Source organism: Callorhinus ursinus, unplaced genomic scaffold, assembly GCF_003265705.2.
Source record: "Callorhinus ursinus isolate GAN/ISIS: 27379988/994484 unplaced genomic scaffold, GSC_fseal_2.0 scaffold2, whole genome shotgun sequence".
Lineage (NCBI taxonomy): Eukaryota > Metazoa > Chordata > Mammalia > Carnivora > Otariidae > Callorhinus > Callorhinus ursinus.
Genome location: NW_027397064.1, coordinates 79,074,423 through 79,091,644, shown reverse-complemented (window position 1 = coordinate 79,091,644; position 17,222 = coordinate 79,074,423). Strand labels below are relative to the sequence as shown.

The 17,222-nt window shown below is 33.9% G+C and overlaps 1 protein-coding gene across 11 annotated transcripts in view; it reads left to right on the top strand.

The window, feature by feature from the left end:
- Nucleotides 1–17,222, top strand: part of MBD5 (methyl-CpG binding domain protein 5) — a 459,856-nt gene that overhangs the window by 343,350 nt on the left and 99,284 nt on the right. Inside the window, exon 1 of one of the 11 annotated variants that reach the window (XM_025856213.2) lies at nt 10,740–10,776. The exons of the other annotated variants lie outside the window; for them this stretch is intronic. The gene's annotated coding sequence lies outside the window, so the exon portion shown is untranslated. Of the gene's footprint in view, nt 1–10,739; nt 10,777–17,222 lie in introns of those variants that run through there. 11 annotated transcript variants of the gene reach the window in all.

The window sequence follows — 17,222 nt, the reverse complement described above, 5'->3', positions numbered from 1 at the left end:
GGTTCATTTATTACTTCTAACAGTTTTTTGGTGGAGTCTTTAGGGTTTTCTAGGTATAGTATTATGTCATCTAGAAATAGTGACAGTTTTACTTCTTTCTCATCAATTTGAATGGGGCCTTCTTTTTTCTTTTTCCTGTCTGATTGTAGACCAACAATCTGACAATCTCTGCCTTTTAATTTGGTGCTCAGACCATCTACATTTAATATGGTTATTGATATAGTTAGGTTTAAATCTATCATTTTGCTATTTGCCCCATGTTTCCCATTTTATATTTGTCCTATCTGTTCTTTGTTCTTTTTCCCCCTTCTTTCTGTCCTTTTTTGGCTTGAGTACTTTTTATGATTCCATTTTTATCTCCTTTAATGGCTCTTTAGATACAACTCTTGTTTTGTTATTTATTGCTTGTTTTGGGTTTGTAGTATATACATCTTTAACTTCTCATCATCTACCTTCAAGTGATATTATATCACTTTACTTTTAGTATTAGAACCTTATAATTAATGTATTTCCATTTCTCTTTTGGCTTTTGTGGTATTGTTATCATATATTTTACTTTTTCATGTGTTATAAACCTTACACTACATTGTAAAGATTTAAATTGTCAATATCTTTTTTAAAATTTAAATATAAAAATATGTTTGTAAGATATAAGAAATGTATGTTTAGGGGTGCCTGGGTGGCTCAGTCAGTTGAGCATCTGACTCTTAATCTTAGCTCAGGTCTTGATCTCAGGGTCATGAGTTCAAGCCCCACCCTGGGCTCTACACTGGGCATGGTGCTAACTTAAAAGAAAAAGAAAGAGAGAGAGATGTATGTTTAGTCACATAATTGCTATTTCTGATGCTCTTCATTACTTTATCTTAGATCCTTATTTCAATCTGGTATTCTTTTGCTTCTTCCTGAAGAGTCTTCTTTCCTGTACTTATACTGGTGGTCTGCTAGTGATCTAGCTTTTGTATATCTGAAAGTCTTTATATTACCTTCATTTTTGAAAGATATTTTTGCTGTATATAGAATTCTAGGTTGACAGGTTTGAGGGAATTTTTTAGTACTTTAAAGATGGGAGTCCACAGTCTTCTCACATGCATTGTTTACACTGAAGAATCTACTATCATTCTTTGTTCTTATGTACAGAATATTTCCCCCCCTCTGGCTGATTTTAAGACTTCTTCTTTATCTCTGATTCTGAACAATTCGATTAAGATGTACCTTAGTGTAGTTGCTTTATGTTTTTTGTGCTTGGAATTTGTTTTGCTTCTTAAATCTCTGAGTTTATAGTTTTTTTTTTTTAATCAAATCAGGGAAAATTTCATCCTTTATTTCTTCAAATGTTTTTTGCCCCCCACTCTCTTCCCTCTTTTAGGGATTCCACTTACACATACAGTAGGCCATGTGAATTGCCCCACATCTCACTGATACTCTATTTTTCTTTCAGTCTCTTTTCTTTGTTTGATTTTGGATAGTTTCTATTATTATGTCTTCAAGTTTACTAATCTGCAATGTCTAACCTGCTGTTAATCCCATCCAGTGTATTTTTCATCTCATAAATTATAATTTTCATCTCTGGAAGTTAAGTTTGGGTCTCTTTTTTTTACTATCTTGCATGTTTCTTTATATTTTTGAACATCAGGAATACAATCATAACTGTGTTAATGTTCTTATCTGTTATTTCTAAAACCTGTCAATCTGGATCAGTTTTAATTGATATTTTTAATTGAAATTTTTATTAATTGTAGATTCATATGCAGTTGTGAGGAGTCATACAGAGAAATCCCCTGTGCCCTTTATCCCCTTTTCCCTGATGATAACACCTTGTAAAACTAGTAAAATATCGTAGCCAGAATGTGTTGATACAAAGCACTGATCTTGCTCAGATTTCCCTAATTTTACTTGTATTCATTTGTGTGCCTGTGTGTTTTTAGATCTGTACAATTCTACCCCATGTTTAGGTTCTTTCCTCCACCACCACAGTCAAGGTACAGTTCCATCACCACAAAAATCCCTATTTTTGTTGTCCTGTTGTCTTTTTATAACCAAACCTGTTGTCTTTTTATAACCAAACCTGTTGTCTTTTTATAACCAAACCTGTTTGTTGTCTTTTTATAACCAAACCCACTTCTATCTTGCCCCCACCTTACCCCATCCCTACCCCTGCAACAACTAATCTGTTCTCCATTTCCAAAATTTTGTCATTTCAGGGGCGCCTGGGTGGCTCAGTCAGTTATAATTTTGTCATTTCAAAAATGTTAAATAAATGGTCTCCTATAATATATAACCTTTGGGGACTGGCTTTTTTCACTCAATATAATTCCCTGGAAGTTAATATAAGACTGACTGATTTTTCACCTCACTATGTGTTTTATTTTTCTGCTGCTTTCCATGTGTGATAATTTTTTTAAGATTTTATTTATTTATTTGAGAGAGAGAGCATGAGTAGGGGGAAGTGCAGAGAGAGAGGCACAAGTAGACTCGCCACTGAACAGGGAGCCTGACAAGGGGCTCAATCCCAGGACCCTGAGATCATGACCTGAGCCAAAATCAGAGCTTAACCAGCCGAGCCACCCAGGTGCCCCCATGTGTGATGATGATTTTTATTTGATGCTAGACATTGTGAATTTTCTCTGTTGGGTCCTGGGTATTTTTGTATGCATTTAAATATTTTTCAGGTTTGTTCAGGATTGCAGTTAAATTACTTGGAAATAATAATTTGATCCTTTCAGGTCTTGCTTTTAAAACTCATTAGGCAATACCAAAAGTGTTTTATCTAAGTCTACCTATTCTCCACTACTAAGCAAGACCTTCTGAGTATTCTATCTTACGTCTCATGAGTTATGAAGTGTTTTAGTTCCCAGACCACTGTGTCAAGTGCATTTGCTTTATCCTCTCAGGGAATTCTTTCCTCAGCCTCAGTTAGTTTCCTCATTGCATTCACTGTCTAGTACTATGCTAAATATTCAAAGGGAACCCTCTGGGGCACCTGGCTGGCTCATTTAGTAGAGCATGTGACTGTTAATTTCAGGGTCATGAGGTCAAGCCCCATGTTGGGCATAGAGCTTATTTTAAAAATAATAAAGTACAGGTCAAGTCCTATATTTAAAAAGGGGGGGGACCCTCTGCAGATCTCTGCATTTCTCTCTCTCTGCAACTCTTCTCCAAAACTCTGTCCTGAAAAACACACACTGCCTTGGTCTCCCCTGACCCTTTGAGCTCCAACTGGGTTCACCCTCTCTACACATAGACTGGAAACTTACTCAAGGCAATAAGTTAAGGCAGTTCTAGGGCTCCTTTCCTTTGTTTCCTGGTTGTCTCCTTTGATTGCCTGGTGTCTGGTGTCTTTAAAAAAAAAATTGTTTCATATATTTTACCTGTTTTTTTTCTGGGTGGGCGTTCTTTCAAGCAAGAGGGCAAATCTCACCCCTATTATTCCATCTTGACTGGAAGCCAAAAGTACTTTATGATTTATTCTTGATCAGATACATTTTTTCTTTTTGACATAGATTTATTCTCTTTTTTCAGGAAAATAGAAACAAATTGAAATTTAATTTTCTTTCAATTTCATTTTATTATTGCAGCTGTTTGCCTAAGTATCCCTTAATCTTCGTGTTCTAATTATAACTTTAAAAGTACCTTTTATATCTTTAGGATTTTTCTAAACTCCACTTCATTCTGGATTTGATAAACTTTTTGATATTTTTCTCAGATGCCTTTTCATTTTTCCCTCCCTTCTACATTTCTTCCTTCTTTCCATTCAGTAAATATTTATTGAAGGCCTATAATGTGCCACATGCTATGCTAAGCACTGAGAATAATGCCATGAAAAGGATAGACAAAGTCTTTGCTCTCTTGCTGAAATTCTAGTGATGGGAGAAAGGCAATAAACACATAAACAGTAATTTTATTTAAGTTAGGAATATATGCTATGAAGAAAATAAACAGGATGACATTTTAAGGTGATATTGGAGCTCAAATATTAGAAGAGTTAGAACAAAGAACATCAACTTCAAAAGCCCAAAGTAAAAAATAAGTTTGACATATTCAGGGAACAGAAAAAAGGACATGACTGGAGAGACACTTATAAAATGTGGTCAGAGAAATACACAAAATGTGGTAGTCAGAAGTCAGATCACACAAGGTCTTGAAGGCTGAATCAGGTTTATCTGCCTTTCCTTTTGCCTTTTATACACAGCCTCTTTATACCTAAGCAATATAGAAAGCTCCCTGTACAACCCCTTGAGCTTCTACACATTTCTCCCTGGTTTCTTTATCTTTGGGCTTAGGCTGTTTGTATGGCTATGGTCAGAATGTTCTTTTTTTTTAAATAACTTCAAAACCTTTTTTGCCTTCCTTATAATAGATGCTTACAATGTATTTTTACCCCTTTGAATACTTTGAAATATGCTTTCCAAAGTCTAAAATACCTAGGTAACCACTCCCAATGTGCACGTCCTAGACTATTATAATTCCCCAGATAACATGACCCATTTCTCCAGTTATTCCAATTGTGCCTATTATTATTCAGTTAAATACAAAGAAGTAGTTTTAAGAGGCCATTGTGAATAGGCATCCAAAATTTTGTCAGCTTTTATCACAAAGACTTCTAGCAGATTGCTTCTACCAGTCCATTCTTAACACAGCTAAAAGGAAATACCTTCCTCAAGTGCAATTAGGGTCTTGTCACCCCTCTGCTTAAACTCTTCTGTTGCTTTCCCATTGCAGTTAAAATAAAATAAAATGCAAAACATGATTATGAATAAGATGGCCCTACATGGTTCCTTCCTTGCCTGTTTCTCTAACTTCATCTCGTGCCACTCCCCCTTTCCCTCATTATACTCCAGCGACATCAATCTTAACCTCAGTTCTAGAACACACCCAGCTCATGTCCAGCATGCTGTTTCCTTTGCCTGGAATACTTGTGTCCCCCGCCCCAGATTCTTATGGCCAGTTTCTTTCTCATCCTTCAGGCCTCTCAAATTTCACCTCCTCAGAGAGGACTCCCCTTGTCTCTGAAGGAGATCTCTTCTTCCACCCCAGCACCCCATCCTTGTTTTCTCTTAGACCCTTGTTTATTTCTTTCATAGCACTTAACATGACCTGCAGTTATTTTATTTATGTCTTTGCTTATTGGTTTATGTTGTGTCGCCACCACTACAATGTAAGCCTCCCAAATGCAATGTCCCCAGTGCCTAGAACTAGGTTTGATATGTAGTAGGCCCTAAGGAAGGATTTAAATAATTTCATTTGAGTTCATACCTGGTTGAGTTTTTGGATGAGTGAATGAATGAATAAACATATTAGAAAGCAAATCATAAAGTTTCAGAATAAAAATCACTTTATGACCAAGATTTTCTTTAATACCAAAGTATTAAAAAGTCCAATGAGAGAAAAAAAGACAGGTATTGTAAAATTCTCATTATCCAAATTACTAATTCACTGTGACCCAATTACCCTTCTGCATCTATAGATGAACAATGAAAAAGATTAACATCAACATCATCTCAATACATGCATTTTTGCTAAATATAATTTCATTTTTAATTTTTTATGATATCTTCTTTTGTATTTTGTAAGAGCAATGAAAATTTTCAGTGGCTCTTGTATATTTTATACATATTATATATTAAAATGTATTTATATGAATCTTTATATATATGAAGTAGATTGAGGAATTTTCTTTAAAAAATAAAACTTAGGTATTAGTGAGCTGTTTGGCAATGTTTGATATAAAACCATGGTTGAAAATATGAAATGGTACAGAATTTTATCTCTTTATTATTCAGTATTAGTCATATAATACAGGTAAATCATAGCGCTTGTATTATAATATCCTGGCATATTTTTTTTAGTGATTTCATCTGTTGAAGTGTTCATGATTAAAATATAAAAATTATTACTGCAGTTGTCTATTGAAGTGTTCATGCTTGAAGCATTAAAATTATCATTGCAGTCATATCTTCAGATTTATCTATTAATTGTTTATTACTAGTAGGAAATGACCTGGTAGTCTAAATTTGAAATTTGCTTGAGGGTTTCAGGATTATTTTCTTACAAATATGACAAACTCCTTTTATTTGTCCCTCTTGTTTTTAGTGTAAAAATTCATAGCTATATTTTATAGTTGTCTGTTGTGTTTAGTAGATGATTTATTTGACAACTTCTGTTTTCTGATTCTAATTTAGATATCTTTCTGACCAATATAATGAATCAATAACTAGTAATACTGCTCAGCTAATGAGCTAAATTAATATATGCTCTGTAAAGCTACATTACCTTTTTTAGATACTTTGTAAGTCAGTAGAGACTAATTTATTAGCTGATAGGTTAATCTGAGTCATTAGTTTATTAGCTGATTGGTTAATCTGAGCCATTAGTATCCATCTTGAAAACTATAAAAATAAAAATATTAAAACATATTCTAATTGGAAGTTTAAAAACAAAAAGCTGCAATAAGGAGTAAAATCTTCAAATGGTACCTATGGTTAGAACTAAAAAAAGCTTTATTTTTTTTTCTGTTCCTTTGCCTGTGTTTTAAGTTGCCATGGAAATTTTTTCATTAACATTAGATTGATTTGCCCAGAAATGAAATTGCTTGCATCATCTTATCTCCCCCTGTTCCTAAAGCCTCCTAAGCCAACTTTAGTGTTTTAGAGTCCCAGCTGGTCCTGATGCCCAAGAGTTTGTCCCATGCTGAGTATTCTTAAAACTCAAATATAATACATTGATGTGTTCATTGTTAGTATTAAGGTCACTGTCCTGTTTTCATTCTTGGTCCCCAAAAAATTATTTTAAGCATTTTAAGTCATCAAGGAAAAACTTTGAATTATAAGCTAAAGAATGCTAAGGAAATTTACATAGTAAAAACAAAGTCAAATGCTTTTATAAAAGCTTATGTTAGCATTTTAGGCCCTTTTGCTATAAAATATTAAAGTCCATGGTAATGAACATAGAAAAACAGTATTTAATATGAGTAATTGGACCTCATACGCCTCTCTTATGTGCTAAAATTTATGCCTGAGTCAGTTCTTGAAAGTAGAACTTTGTGTCCATTGCCGAAAATAAACATAATTCTCTTATAAGTACTTGATTGCTTCATGCCACTTAAGTGAAGCTCCCAAGTGATTTCCAAAAAGGTTTGGAGGAATTGTACCATGTACTTTGTTTTTGAGAACTTATATAGTGGGTACTCAGTACATGTTTGTTTGAATTAACATGTAATTTTAGTCTCTGAAGATTAAGATACAAAGATTATTTTTACTAAGACCACCCAAGGAAGGAAAGGTTGGAAATTCATGGTATTTTATGTAAAAGGGAACCCAATTTCACCATCTATAGATACTAAAAGTACTACAACGTTATGTGTGATATTTAAATGTCACTTAAATGCTTTTATACTTAGAATATGTTCTTCAACTTGCCTTTCTTCACTTGACAGTATGTCTTAGAAATCTTTCCATATCACTTATAGAACTACCTCTTTTAAGTGTTGTATTATCTTCCATAATAAATGTTATATTATTTGTTTACCTATTCTTTAATTAATAGGCATTCGGGTTGTTTTGTGTTTTTCATTCTAATGAATTAGTGCTACTGTGAATATCATTTTACATAATTCTTTGTGCACAAATTTGATTATTTTTCCATACATGATGAAGAAGGATTGCTGTGTCAAAAGATATGCCTGTTTTAAATTCATATTGATACTGATACATTACCCTCCTAAAAGGAGGTAACAGTTTGTCCTTCTACCAGTTTATGACACTAGTCTTCCCATACTCAGCCAAACTTGATATTACCAATATTTTAAAAATGTTTACATGTCTTATGAGTGAAAAGTGATACTTCCTTATTGCTTTATTTTGCATTTTCTGATTACTACTAAATTGAGCATCCTTTCTTAAATTTACTGGCCTTTTGCTTTACCTCTTCTCAGCATATCCATATTTACTGTCCATTTTTCTCTTGGGCTTCTTATCTCTTTATTACTGATCTTAGAAGCTCTTTGTACATTACAGATATTGAGGCTTTGACTGTTAAATGTCTTGTGAATATTTTCCTCAGCCTATCAATTATTTTTTAAGTTTTTTGGTGATTCTTTTGCTGAATGGAGTTTTAAATATCGATATAGTCAAATTGAGCAGTATTTTTCATTATGGCATTTGGTTTTCATCTCTTTTAGAAGGCCTCCATAAATATGGCACAAATAAACATATTCTTTTATATTGTCTTAATGCATTTATATTTTAGTTTGATTTAGTGTTTTTTATTTAAGTCTTGAATCATCTGGAATATGTTTTGTGAATTACATGAGTCATGGAAGTAACTTATTTTTCTTCCAAGTGAGTATCCAATTGTCCCAACTCTATGTATTGAATTGGCCGTCCTTTTCCTACAGAATTAAAGTGACACCTATATGATGAACTAAATTTGCATATCTATAGGTGTATTGGTGGCCACTCCTTTTTATTATACTACTTACCTATTCTTGCATCAATACTACAATTTTTTATTTATTTTTAATTTTTTTAAGATTTTATTTATTTATTTTAGAGAGAGGGAGAGAGTGAGAGCAGGGGGAGGGGCGGGGTCGGACAGGAAGAGGGAGAAAGAATCTCAAGCCGACTCTGCACTGAGCAAGGAGCCTGACACCGGACTTGATCTCACAACCCTGAGATCACAACCTGAGCCAAGAGTCAAATATTTAACTGACAGAACCACCCAGGTGCCCCAATACTACAGCTTTTTAATATTATTTACTATTAGATAGGGCAATTATCCCTTTCTTGTTTTTGTATGTTTGTTTTATACGCAACTACCCTCTAATCTTTGTCATTGGTTCTAATAATTTTTCAGTGTGAGCTTTCTGAATAAATAACCACATTGACTTCAAGTACTGACAGTTTTATTTATTTCTTTATTTCTATTAACTATATCTCATATAGTAGTTGTTTGTCTTGCTAAATATGCAAAACCAATTCCTTAGTCAATATTCAAGACCAATCCCATTTTACATAAATACCTATAAAGGGGCCCATTTCTATCAACTTCTCCAGAAGGTTTTACCTTCTCTACCTGTTCCCTGTCTCAAATTCCATCCTTCTCCGTTGTGCAAGGTGGATTAGAATTATTTTTCTCAACTTCTATAGCCTCCACATCTTTCTTTTCCTTCTTCCTTTCTTTCTTTCTTTCTTTCTTTCTTTCTTTCTTTCTTTCTTTCTTTCTTTCTTTCTTCCTTTCTTCCTTTCTTCCTTTCTCCCTTCTTTTCTTTCTTTCTTTCTAAATATTCTTTACCTTATATTTGAGTTATTCCAACCCATATATGAGGCTAAGGGAGTTAGGTGAAGTAAGGAAGAGATTCAAAAGTACAGTAGCCCTTTATATTAACCTTTTTTGACCTTATGCAGCATTTTACTTTGCCCTTTATTTAAGCATTTAATCACTTTCCCTTATAATTTTCATGAGGCTATATTTTATCTCCCCAACATTTTAACTGCTTCAGGTCAAACTATTTCTCCTGCCTTTTATCTACTTATATTTCCTTTCCTCTTTCCCTTATACCTGTGCTGCATGTTCTTTAACTTCATACAGACCTTTATTCCAGTTTAGAGTCTGTTTTCCATATCCTCAGTAACACATTTGCCATATCTCAAACTTCATTGCCCCTCTTTCTTTTGCTCACCCATTCCACAACCCTGGTCCTATTTTACTTTTGTTTGTGTTTTCCCTACATTTTTTTTAAAGATTTTATTTATTTATTTGAGAGAGAGAGACAGATAGTGACAGAACAGGGAGGAGAGGGAGAAGCAGGCTTCCCGCTGAGCAAGGAGCCCAACGCGTGGCTCGATTCCAGGACCCTGGGATCATGACCTGAGCCAAAGGCAGACACTTAACTGACTGAGCCACTCAGGCGCCCCTGTTTTCCCTACATTTTTAAAACTTTTTATTTTGAAATGATTTCAGACTTACCAAGAAGTTATTATAGTTTATGTAAATTATCTATTTATTAGGTAATCTATTATTTATCTATGTATCTATTTATTATCTACACATACAAATTCAACAATTAACATTTTGCCATATTTACTTTATCATTCTCCCTCACACACATCCTATGTGGGTATTTGTGTATATTTTTTAGAACAGTTTGATATTAAATTGCAAATGTGATCTATTCTGTTTTTGCTTTTTCCATGCCTATACTCAATAACCCAGAAATCCAACTCTATTCATACTGCTGTCTTGCCTAATAAGGCATGTTCTGGCAAATAAGGTCACATTTTGGATTATACTATAAATTCATGATCACTGACCTCATATTGACTTTCAAGGCTGCCTATATATGAGTCACTGTTTTTCAAATTTGCAAACACAGGGGCATTTGGGGATATTATTTTCTTAAATTTTTCTATTAATTAATAAAAAATTAATTTCTATATTTATGAAAATTAATCAGATGATACATTCTATGTGATTTCAGTTATTTGGAATCTTTGAGATTGTCTCTATCGCCAGTTATTTTTATTTATTTACCAAATATTTACATAATACTTACTATGGTCCAGGCACTAAGTACTTAACAAATCTTTATTTATTCAATTGCTCAACACTATGTGATAGATAAGATTATTATCTTCATTTTGCAGATGAGGAAACTGAGGGACAGAAATGTAACATTGCCTAAGTCTACACAAGTAAGAGAGCTGAAATTTTAATTCCACCAGTCTGGGTCCAGAATCTATGTTCTCAACCACCATACTGTGCTAATTTTTCTCATCTCAGGTGCTCTTTTTTAAAATATGCATTTATAATTCTTACTGATTTGTATAATCTTCTGTGTATTTCCATTAGATTGAGCATTTTTTAATGGGGAAAAAGTGTTTATTGAGGCAAGTTTTAATTGATGAAAATAAAAATCTATAACAAAGTAGAAACAGTGATCAGTCTCCATCTATCTATATTATAACCTCAAAATATAAGTTGAAATTTTATAAGGATAAATTCACAAAAATGTGCTTTTTTTGACACTTAGATACACTGCTATGAGTTTAATCTGTGAGTTTATACAGAAATTTGTAATTAGTGAATAAATAATTTCAAAGCAGATACACACAATATATCTAACAAGATAACCTAACAGAGAAGAAATGAGGCTGGTCCCCTAGCCTATGGTTCTACCCATAGGAGACTGCTTAGTCAAAATTATTTTCCTTTATTAAATAATTATAATTCTAGGTATCTATGCAAAACCAATCACTAAAAATGTAGAAAATTTACCCAGCATTGTCAGTTCTAGCATTATTCACCTGGCATGAATTGGAAGCAGTATAAAGTTTAACGTTAATGAAATGACTTATGATGTACACATATGATATAATAATATTCATTAAAATTATTACACAGGAACAAAAATGTTCAGTGGCCTGATACCACATTAAAAATAATATAAAGTGGAAAATTAGGACATAACAGTATAATCTCAGTTACATAAAGACAAATTTACAGTTATTCTAGAAAATCTAGACTGGAAAGACACTATACTGGCATATTAATAATGATATTCTCTAGATGTTGTGATTTTAACTTTGTAATTTCTTAAGATAATTCCTAATTTTCTATAACATATGGATCTTTCTTTTTTAATGAAAAGGAAAATTTAATGCATTGAGTTAGGAGAAAGGGGAACCCTCCTACACTGTTGGTGGGAATGCAAGCTGGTGCAGCAACTCTGGAAAACAGTATGGAGGTTCCTCAAAAAGTTGAAAATAGAGCTACCCTATGACCCAGCAATTGCACTACTGGGTATTTACCCCAAAGATACAAATGTAATGATCTGAAGCGGCATGTCACCCCAATGTTTATGGCAGCAATGTCCACAATAGCCAAACTATGGAAAGAGCCAAGATGTCCAGCAATAGATTGAGCATTTTATGTAGTTCTAATCATTTATATCTTTATTAATTTCTTGCCTGTTTGATTTATCAGTTTCTGAGAAATGTATGTTGACTGTGGATTGATTACTTTCTGATTGTAATTCTGTCATTTTTTGGTGTTAATTATTTTTAGGATATTGTTAAGTGTATCTGTTTTCAGAGTTTCTCACTAAAGATTCTTCATTCAATAATTATATAATAACTTCTCTATCAGTATGTTTCTAAAATAATGAGAATCAAAAGAAAATAGACCTTCAATCCCAAACAACTTCATCATTTCAAAATGAATTCATACTCTCAGTCACAAATATTGCCTTTGTAACAGTAATAGAGAAGGCCTCTTATCCATCACAATCTGAACCTGTAGTTGATTTATTAATCGAAAAGACGTGTTAAAGCAAAGAATTATTAAAAAATACTTACAATTACACATTTCAATCTATAATCTATAAATATACATTCAGTCAATAATCTTTTTATTTTTTTAAGTTTTTATTTAAATTCTAGTTAGTTAATATACAGTATAATATTAGTTTCAGGTGTACAGTTTGATGATTCAACACTTATATACAACACTCAGTGCTCATCAGAAGTGTGCTCCTTAATCCGCATCACCTATTTAACCTCCCCCCCCACCGCCACATCCCCTCTGGTAACCATCAGTTGGTTTTCTATAGTTAAAAGAGTAGTCAGCAATCTTTTTAGATCAAAACCTTTCCCTATGAGTTTACTTGTTGGAGTACAGCAGTGTCTTTATACCAATGTGGTTTGCTTTTGTTTTTATTTTTTTTTAACTTTGGAGAGGAATGAGAATTCAAAGACACTTGCAAGATAATCTGAATACAGAATTACTCAAGATTTTTAGGGTTGCCCCCCCACCCAAGATTCTCCACTCTCTCATCCTATTTGACTTCATTTTTAGGAGGCTGATATTAAACATTATGCCTTCAACTTAATTTTCACAGAAACAGTCATTCTCTTTTTATGCTTACATTCCATTAGTTTACAAAACAATTTTTAAATTCCTAAATTACACCAGCAAGTGTTAACTCAGCTTTGGAAACAACACAACTAATATTGGAAAGTATACAACTCAAATGGTAAGAGCAGAGGTAAACATTTGTCTGTTTTCAAATAGAAATCCTGTTTTGATTAATTGATTGATTTGTTTAAGTGGAGGTCAGTTAAGAGAGTTTCCTCTATAGTTCAAATCAGAATATGTTCCTCAAGTAAATAATGGCAAAATTACAAGTTAATATCCATCTGACAGATGTCATTGTCAGCAAATGACTACATAGGAATGAGATTGCATTTATAAGTTAAGATACCTATAGACCATGGGGCGCCTGGGTGATTCAGTCGTTAAGCGTCTGCCTTTGGCTCAGGTCATGATTCCAGGGTCCTGGGATCGAGCCCCTCGTGGGGTTCCCTGCTCAGCGGGAGGCCTGCTTCTCTCTCTCCCACTCCGGCTGCTTGTGTTCCCTCTCTCACTGTATTTCTCTGTGTCAAATAAATAAATAAAATCTTAAAAAAAAAAAATAGATACCTATAGACCAGCAATTCTTAAGTTAGAATGTCATGGATTTATGATACCAAAAATTTTTGAGCTTATGTACATAGAGATGTACATGTCTGTCAGGGGTGCCTGAAATATTTAAATATTTCCTATACAAGGAAAATGGACATATTTTTTAAAGCTATATTCATGATACTTCCTAACACAATTCTCCACTTCAATCTAATCAGGCTTTTTCCTGTTCCATGAGTGTCTTATCTCAGTAAACACATATAAGATTGAGTTGAAAAAATTGAAGTCATCTTTATGAAGTCTCTCTCACTTTTCTGGCTTAGGTAGAAATGATAGAATTGGATGGACCAGAAGAATATCCAGCTCAGAAGAGATTCTTCAAAGTTTTCCAAATGTTGGACACAAATTTAAATTTTAAAAGTATATTAACACTGTAATAAAACTAACATGTGCACTCAAAGTGTGTTATACCAAGTTGTAAACACATCATGAAACAAACACATAAACACATCATGAAACAAAAATAAACCATGCTATTAGTTTATATTTTTATGGACTGCTGACTAAAGTTTTATACCAATATTCATATACATATTGGAACTTCTTATGAGTATGCATTTTTATTTTTAAGCTTTTAGCTGAGCTTTTTAAAAACTTGAGTTCATTATGATATATCCAAATCAGGTTATATAAGCAAGAACATTGCTGCAGCATGTATGCCTCGTTGAATAAATACAGACTCGACGTAGGGGCATCTCTCTTCCATGTATCCTTCTCACTCCTTAACAGTTTTGCAATGGCAAATTAATATGATAATATTGTATTAAAGGAAGTTTTCTTGCTTAATTTTAGTTTTGAGTATTTCTTGCCCATATTTCACATTTATGCCCAGAAACATGAGTAAATGATTAGATATACTCATTCAATCTTGGAAACAAGATTTTCTTTACTCTTCCTTCCTTCAAGCTTCTAGACCATTTTTTTTTTAAAGATTTTATTTATTTATTTGACAGAGAGAGAGATAGCAAGAGCAGGAACACAAGCAGGGGGAGTGAGAGGGGGAGAAGCAGGCCCCCTGCCAATCAAGGAGCCTGATGCGGGGCTCTATTCCAGGACTCCGGGATCATGACCTGAGCCGAAGGCGGACGCCCAACGACTGAGCCACCCAGGCGTCCCTAGACCATTTTAATTGCAGAGATCTTAATGTTGCCAAAGCCAAATTTACTATTTTATTTATTTTTTTAAAGATTTTATTTATTTATTTGACAGAGAGAGACAGCGAGAGAGGGAATACAAGCAGGGGGGGTGGGGTAGAGAGAAGCAGGCTTCCTGCAGAGCAGGGATCCCAATGTGGGGCTCATCGTGACCTGAGCTGAAGGCAGACGCTTAACGACTGAGACACCCAGGCGCCCCCAAATTCACTATTTAATAAAAAAAAAAAAAAGGTTGCCTTTGGCAATTGCTTTTCTGTGGTAATCAGAATTGTATCAATATTAGAGAGCCAAAACAAAGTACAAAAATGACGCTTTTGAAGATGATTTAAAATTGCAACTGTCAGGGGTGCCTGAAATATTTAAAATATTTAAATTTTAATTTAATTTTAATTAATTACTTAATTTAAATTAAACTCTAGGGTCAACTACAAATATTTAGGTGTTTTTGTGGTTCCCAAACACATTACCAGGTACATGGTATGCAAACAATATGCTTTGAGTTGAATTATTTGTTTTTCTCACCTTTCAAAATGCTAAAGAACTTTTTTACTCCCCTAAACTATAATCATAAAATAGTAAAGTTCTTGTTTAGTAATATGTTAAAACCACCCAGTGATATATAAAGGTGGCTTATTGCAGGTGTGTTTTCAACCAAAATCAAATGGAGGCTGAATAGAATCTACTTTTCTCTTATTCTATTTTCAGTACAATTTCTTTTTTTTTTTCTTTTTTCCATTTTGTTCAGTACAATTTCTAAATTCAGAAACTGTCTGCAGTGCCTACAAGAGTGCCTGGCACACAGAGAATAACTTGTTGAGTAAATAAAATGAATGCTTATATACAAACTAAAGGTGTTAAGTTCTCTGAGAATACTGATGGTATTTTGTACTTCCCAATCTGACAGTGACATGTGCAGTGCTGAGCATGACAAGGACTCAGTACATGCTTACTGATCAGTTATGCTCATCATTCACTCAAGAAATATTTTTGACTCCAGCATGTGTGAGGTTGTATACTTTGTGCTATGGGAAATAAAAAGTTGTGAGACAGTCAGCTTTCATGGAGTATTGAACCTAAAGCAAAAAATTATAGGGAATTTTGTCTGTTGTGATGACTTATATGGCCATGTGCTCACAGAGCTTATGTTCTTGTCAGAGGAAATAACAAGAGGGTTAATGTTAAAAATGGAGAGGAAATAACAAGAGGGTAAATGTAAAATAGGTTAAAAACTAAGGAGAAAAACAATAAAATAGGAAAGAGGGATATAAATTACCAAAGAGGAAAAGAGAAAGTAAAGTTATTTAATTTCTCTTGCCTCCATTTCCTTAATTCTCAAAAAGAAAAAATAATAGTACTTATTTATAGGGTTGTGACAAGGATTAAATGAGTTAACATATGTATGTATAAAATGCTCCGTGCTGTTCCCAGAAGATGGTAGGAAGTCAGCTAATATTATTCATGCATTTGTCTAGAATAGCTTTAGAAGAGTAGTCATCTTATTTTCATCGCTTACGAACTTCTTTTATTGAAGGATATACTTCCAAATGGTTTTGAACTACTTTATATACAGGCTAAGACTCCCTCATCCATATCTTGCTGCTTTTAGCTTCTGCTTCCAATGCACTCACATCTAATAATACTTTCTTATTGAAGTGAATCATTGTCCTCCCATAGTATTTCTTCTAGAAAACTATTTGCTTATCTGGATGTCAGGTCACTGTTTTCTATTTCAGGCATGAGGCAGGCATCCAGATCTTCCTGTGGAAAATATTCATTAATGCTTTATCACTTATCGCATCTCAAGGTTAAAAGGTCTGACAAAATAAGACCTTTATGCTTGCTTACCAGCTTAAAAATATATATGTATAATATTGGAATTGTTATTATCAGACAGAAATGTAAAATCTTTAATATTAATCTTTTGGAACTAAGATCATTTGCATGGATGAGGTGAAGTTGCAGGTCTCCTACGACCTTTCTTTGTCTAACTTCAGTGCATCCTTAAATGTATCCTGTGTCCCCCTTTCTCTGATCCCTGAAAACTAGACTAGCTCTTTTTTTTTAAGATTTTATTTATTTGACAGAGAGAGATAGGGAGAGAGGGAACACAAGCAGGGGGAGTGGGAGAGGGAGAAGCAGGCTTCCCACCAAGCAGGGAGCCCAATGTGGGGCTCAATCCCAGGAGCCTGGGATCATGACCTGAGCTGAAGGCAGACGTTTAACGACTGAGCCACCCAAGCGCCCCTAGACTCGCTCTTTCTTTGTACTCCTTTAGCACTCCATATTTAGCCCTATTGTAACCAGTGTCATTCAACGTTGTAATTACCTGTTTCCCTGATTGCCCCACTCCCTGCCCTCCACCTCCTAGGCATGTGTGCTCTTTATGTCCAGTTCTTTTGTATCCATTACTGTGCTTCACATGTAGTTGATGCCCAGTAAATACTTAAAACAATCTACTATCTGGAGTACCTTTAATATATCAGGATTATAGGAACATAGTTATTTAATCTTGGTTCCATATCCCTTAGTTGCTCCTTTGTCCCTCCTGGCTGC